This window comes from Pteropus vampyrus, unplaced genomic scaffold (genome assembly GCF_000151845.1).
Source record: "Pteropus vampyrus isolate Shadow unplaced genomic scaffold, Pvam_2.0 Scaffold151, whole genome shotgun sequence".
Taxonomy (NCBI): Eukaryota; Metazoa; Chordata; class Mammalia; order Chiroptera; family Pteropodidae; genus Pteropus; species Pteropus vampyrus.
In genome coordinates this window covers 2,216,039-2,222,111 of record NW_011888932.1, presented here as the reverse complement: position 1 = coordinate 2,222,111, position 6,073 = coordinate 2,216,039, and positions in this window count along the sequence as shown.

Sequence of the window (6,073 nt, the reverse complement as noted above, 5' to 3'; positions counted from 1 at the left end):
CCGTGGTTCCTCTCTAGCCCATTAGTGTTCTCACCCTCTCCCCACCACCTTCCCTTTGTTCCCTGCTGCAGGCTCGTTCTCAAGGAAAAAACCATCTGGTCCCTCACATGGGTGTCTAGGGCTCTGTGCCAGTTATTTGCCTGCTGGCTCTCTGATCCATTCCCACCCTTATTCTGCTCTACTCTGAATCTCATTGCCATCCTTCCAAACATTTCTTAGGTTCCTTCGCCCACAGGATTTGGCTGGGTTCAGCCAATGGGAGGCACTAGTGGGAAAGGGAAGGCATAGATTGAGGAGAAGTCAGGGTGTTTGCTCCCCTCCTCTCAGCTCCAGGCAGCATCTGGAGCCCTAGTGGCATCTCCTCTGTGATTCCACTTCCCATTGAGCACCCTTCTCTCAGTGAGCTTGGCTCTTGTCAGGCAGCTCCTGCTGTGGACTCTTACCTGATGACCCAGCCCACGGTGCCCCTCAGATAGCCCAAGATTCTAGCTCCCGCCAGGCCACTCTGGTCCTCGGCTCTGATAATACCATTTCCTCCTAAACACATTCCTTTCTGGCTAACCTCACCTTCCTCTGGTTGTACTTTCAGCCTTTTGAACATCTCTATAACAAATTCCCTGAATTAAATCCCCTCTATTGAGTTCTGTTTCCTAACTGGACTCTGACTGATACAGGCTTAAGCTGTTATCTTTCCTAGAAGTATGCTCATTTTAAAAGAAAAATGTAGGGGGTGGCTCCATAGTGTAGCGATTAGCACGTCTGCTTTACACGCAGAAGGTCCTAGGTTCACGTCCCGGGTGGAGACATGGACCATATCCCTGGTCCGCCAGGCCCCAGGTGCGCCAGACTCTGGGTGGACATGAGCGCGTGGGAGGAGACATCCTGTCTTCAGAGATCTAGTACTTAAGGGAAAATGGCAACATCCATAGGTCAGGGGTGGAAGTGGGTGGAGGGAAGTAAAGAGGGGAGAAAAAAAGAAAAAGATAAGCCGCAGGCAATGTGTATCACAGAGGAATGAAATATTGGAATTTTACTTCAGAGGACAGGTGAGATTTAGGACAGCTGGTCTCCCATAACACATCACCTAAGTACGTGTATGTGTTTTGGGTCAGCAGGATTGCAAAGAACAGTGACTTGCTCCAAACGAGCCCCATCTCAGAATGCAAAAAGAAAGCAAGAAGAGCTGACTCCAGACTCCAGTAGGAACAGACACTGGAAAGCTACTGTAGACCAAGGCAAGGATCCTGAGCTTGAGGTGAGTAGTAGGCAGGACAATGACCCCCAAAGATATCGGGTCCTTATGGAACCTGTAAGCGTTACTGTATTAGCTCAGGCCGCCATGACAAAATACCAAATACTGGGTGGTTTAAATAATAGAAATTGATTTCTCATAGTTCTGGAGGCTGGAGAATTCAACATTAAGGTGCTGGTCAACTAGGTTCCTGATGAGAGCTCTCTTGTTGCTTGCAGACAGATGCTTCTTCCCGTGTCCTCTCATGGGCTTTTTCAGTGTGTGCATGTGGAAAGCAATCTCTCTTCTTCTAAGGCCACCAATCCTATCCAATTAGGATCCCACACATATGACCTCATTTAACTGTAAGTAGCTCCTAAAAGCTCTGTCTCTAAATACAGTCACATTGAGTGTTAGGGCTTTAGCACAGGAATGGAGAATGAAGGGGGAAGGACAAAAATTAGTTCATAGCTATTACCTTATTTGGCCAAAGGACTTTGCAGACATGACTAAATTTAGGATCTTCAGATGGAGAGGTTATTCTGTACTATCCAAGTGGGCCCTAAATGCAATTTCAAATATATTTTAAGAGTGACAGAAGGATATTTGACACAGAGGAGGAGGCAGAGGCTGGAGTAATGCTGCCACAAGCCAAGGAATGCTGGGAGCCACCAGAAGATGAAAAAAGCAAGAAAGAATTCTTCCCTAGAGCTTCTAGAGGGAGTATGGCCCTGAAGACAGCATGATTTCAGACTTCTGCCTCCTTGGAACTATGAGAGAATAAATTTCTGTTGTTTTAAGCCACCAAGTTTCTGGTCATTTGTTACAGCAGCCACAGGAAACCAATACAAGGTATGACTCATTGCTCACGGCTCTCCCTCAAGCATGCCCAGGCTCTGCATATATCTGCTGTTCTTTCACCCTCGTTCTCATCTTCTGCTATATCTTTTCTCCACCTCATAGCCACTGCTTCTTCACAGTTTCTGCTCAATCATAACGTTGGCTTACGCTTTGCCTGTGCATGTCCAGTGCAGCTTTTCTCTGTGTTAGAACCTTTAACTTAGGCAGTCATTGCTTTTTTTCACTGTCTTGTATAAATCATACTTTGCCCCAGGGAGCATCATTTTGCTTGACAGTATATAGTCAAATGCCCATCTATGGTCCAATTGCTCCTGGCCCAATTGAGATTTGGGAGGAACACACAGTGGGTTGCTATGGCATATGGGACTGTTGCTCCCTCAGGGGTTATAGGTAAAACACTTTCACTTGGGCAGGGCTGTGAGCATGGAGGATGGTGGGGGGTTGCCAGATCTGGCTCAGCACACATGTCTGGAAATTTTTAACCAAAATGGTAAGAACTCTGTTCTGGGGCAGCATGTATGAAATGAAGGAGAAAACAACTGTTTATAGAGCTAACTCTTCTTAATGAGGAATTACTAAAAACTTATAGGTGGGCCAGTGCCCTATAGCATTCTTTCTCCATGTTATGTTTATGTTTAGTTGTGGGGGTGGGGCTGTTTGGACAAGAGAGAAACTGATCCTTCTTTCTAATTTAGTTTTCCTAATGTACAACACTCATGTTGACATCCTTTGAAAACTGGGCGACTGGATGAGGCTTAGTAAGCTACCAGGTCTACTGACCTTGGTTTGGCTATACCCTAATCTAGATCAGGGCTTCCCAGATGTTAGTGCCTCACAGCACCTGGAAATTCAATGGGTCTAGGGCGTGGCCTGAGATCTGCATTTCTAGTGAGCACCCAGGTGATGCTGCTGTGCTGGTCTGAGCACAGTACTTTAAGCAGCAGGGCTCTGGAGAAGATTGATTTCTGAGGTCTCAGTTCCATTAATGTTCCTAGGTGTGCCTTGAAAAACATTACTGGGTCAAATAATTTAGAGAAATGGGGTAAAACAAAGCTCACTGGGTTTCTTTAATTTCAGGACTTCTTGCCTGCTCACATACCGTGTGACTCTAGAAAGATCAATTATATGTAGTGCTTCTCAAATTTATTTAACCTCAGAATGTTTGGTCCCATATATCTCAAAGACTAGGATTTTATTAAGTATACTTTAGGAAATGTTTCTCTGGGAACCCAAACCTTACTTACTCCTTGCTTTCAGCCCAAGACTCCAGGGGGAATTTTTAACAATGAGAAGGAGCAGGAAACTGTGTTCTTGGCTTCAGAGTTGGATTCTTCCTTCAGGCAAAGACAAATAGAGAGATCAAAGGCTCTGAAGACTAAAGATTGTGTAAAGTGTAGTGGTTGGAGTAACAGGAACCTAGGTTTGAGTCCTTGCTCCACGATTTACTGACTGTATGACCTTGAGTCAGTCATCCTCTCTGAACCTTGGTTTCCTGATCTGTAAAATGGGGATACTAGTATATTCCTGTTTTGTAGGGTTATGGTGAGAAATAAACGAGTTGAATGTATGTAAAGGACTCGGTATGTTGCCTAGTACATAGTAAATGCCTAATGGAAGCTCTTATTATTACAGTGATGCAAAACAATCACAGCATGTCATATGCACCCCATTTTTTACTCCAGTTTTCTTTTTTTTTCAAGAGAGGGAGAAGGAGATGGGGAGAGAAAGAGAAAGCACAAACATGCTGACTTGGAAGGGAACTTGTGCTTTGAAGCTGACAAGTATAATTTGTCTTGAGACTGCCAAGCCCTTGGGTTGAGCCTTCATATTGGAAAAAAGAGACAAGTGAGATTAATCTGGGGCCTTCATTACTTACTCCATCTGGCCTGGCTTGGCACAGCCCCTTCTCTCTACAAACCGATTACTCCTTCAAAAGCCTCAGCAGAGTGGCCTCTAATGGGTTCTGACATGGCAGGAATGGGGCTCACACAGCCGGGAGATAAGGGCCCCGCACCAGGGCCAAAACACTTCCAGCGCTACGGCCCAGATGCTCCACCACAAAAGAAAGAAATGAACTGAAAAGGAGCCAAGGCCTCTGGGCCAGGGTAGATCTCAGGACTCCCAGGAGCACCTGGTTCGCCTCAGTGGGGAGCAGCAGAAGCAGGCTCACCAGGATGAGACTGGTGATGTGGGTTTATCTGACTGGGCGTGTTCCAATGACCATCGGCACTTTTTAATCTGGCTTTACAGTCACACTGCGGATAGGAAGGTGCTTGGGGGAAGTGAAGAAAGTTGTTCTTTTTAGGCATTTGCTACATTTGTAAAAACCTACTGAGCAGGCTTTCTCACGTTTTCTCCCTTTGGAAGTGGCCCCGCAGTGGTGGGGATTGGAGGAGACAAGGCACAGGGAAGGGAACTGATATTTACTAAGCACTGTGCTCCAGGCAGGATACCACATGGTCTCCAAACTCTGGCTCTATCACTCAGCACAAGCCTGAAAAGTAGACATTACTATTCTTTCACTGAGAGAAAGCAAGTTGTTTATCCTTGGTCACCCAATAAGTGTTAGAGGCAGGATTTGAACAGAGGACTGTCCACTCGCGGGTCCACGTTGGAAGTTGTGCTATTTTCACCCTTAGTAGCAGCCTCTGGATTTGGGAGAAAGAATGAGTAGGGAGACTCTTCCATAGCCCCAGGAAATATGGACTCTGTGGCCTTAATCTTCTCTCCTAGAAGTTTGTAGAGCATAAAGGCTGACAGGCAGCCTTGGAGCTGCCCTGAGAAAGATGTAGTTCTTGAAAAGAGGACCGAACCAGATCAATCAATCAATCAGTCGGGGGTTTGTTTATCTTGGATTGAGGGATGGCCAGTCTCTGAAATAAAGGCCCTGCTTCTGAGCTGTTTGGAATACACAGCTCTTTCAAAGGACTTTGGCCTCCAGGACGGGAGGGGTCAAAGTCCAGTCCGAAAACTTTCAGAGGCCTCGAGGCTTCGGAAGTAAATTTGGAAGCTTCGGAGAGTCAGAAACTGTACAACACTGCCATCTCCTGGGAGCAAGGTCCACTCTGGCCTGGCCAGGCAGAAATCCAGCTCAGCATACCTGACTAAATTACACATTAGGTTCTCTACCTCCCCCAGGGAGCCTTCTGTAGTCACATCACAAATCAGGCCTGCCAGTGTTCATTAGTTAACAAAGCCCGAGGAGATCAAAAGCGTAGGCTTCCAAGTCAAACACTGAACCACTTATTTTTTTTTTTCCTTTGCCAGATATTTACGAAGCACCTACTTTGTGTCAAGCACTGAGCTAGGCATTAGATACACAATGACAATCAAGACAAACGGTCCCTAATTTCATGAGGCTTATACTTCAACAGAGAAGATAGACTATAAGCACAGAATTATCTCATTGTAAACAAAGAATTTGTTTATTATTAACGTGATGAGTGTTTGGAAGGAAAAGCACAGGTTGCTGTGGGAATATATAATGCAGAAGGGAAGAGGAAAACTCTGGCCTAGTTACTCGGTCAGAAGAGTCTTCCCTAAGGACATGGCATATATGCAGACACCCGAAGGAAATGTAGGAATTTGCCAAAGTGATTTAGAACAACATGTCTGAAGACTCTGAGACATGAAGGAGCCTGGCACATTAGAAGAAATGAAATGAGTTCTGTATTGATGGACTACTGAAAGAGAAAAAGAGTGGCGTGAGGAGAGGGTGGAGAAATGGGCAGCGACCAGATCACGCAAGGCCTTAGAATGCCATGTTAAGGATTGGACCCTCTGTTGGTCAAGCCTCTTTTCGTTACATTTGACAAAGACCTACTGCAAACAATTTAAGTGAAAAGCAATTTATTGGTTCATATAATTGAGAAGTCTTGAGTTAAACCTTCAGGTATGGCTGGATCCAGGAGTTCAAATGGTATCATTTAAACTTTCTTTCCCACAAATTCATTGTCTTTGCTTATTTCTGAATTTATAAGT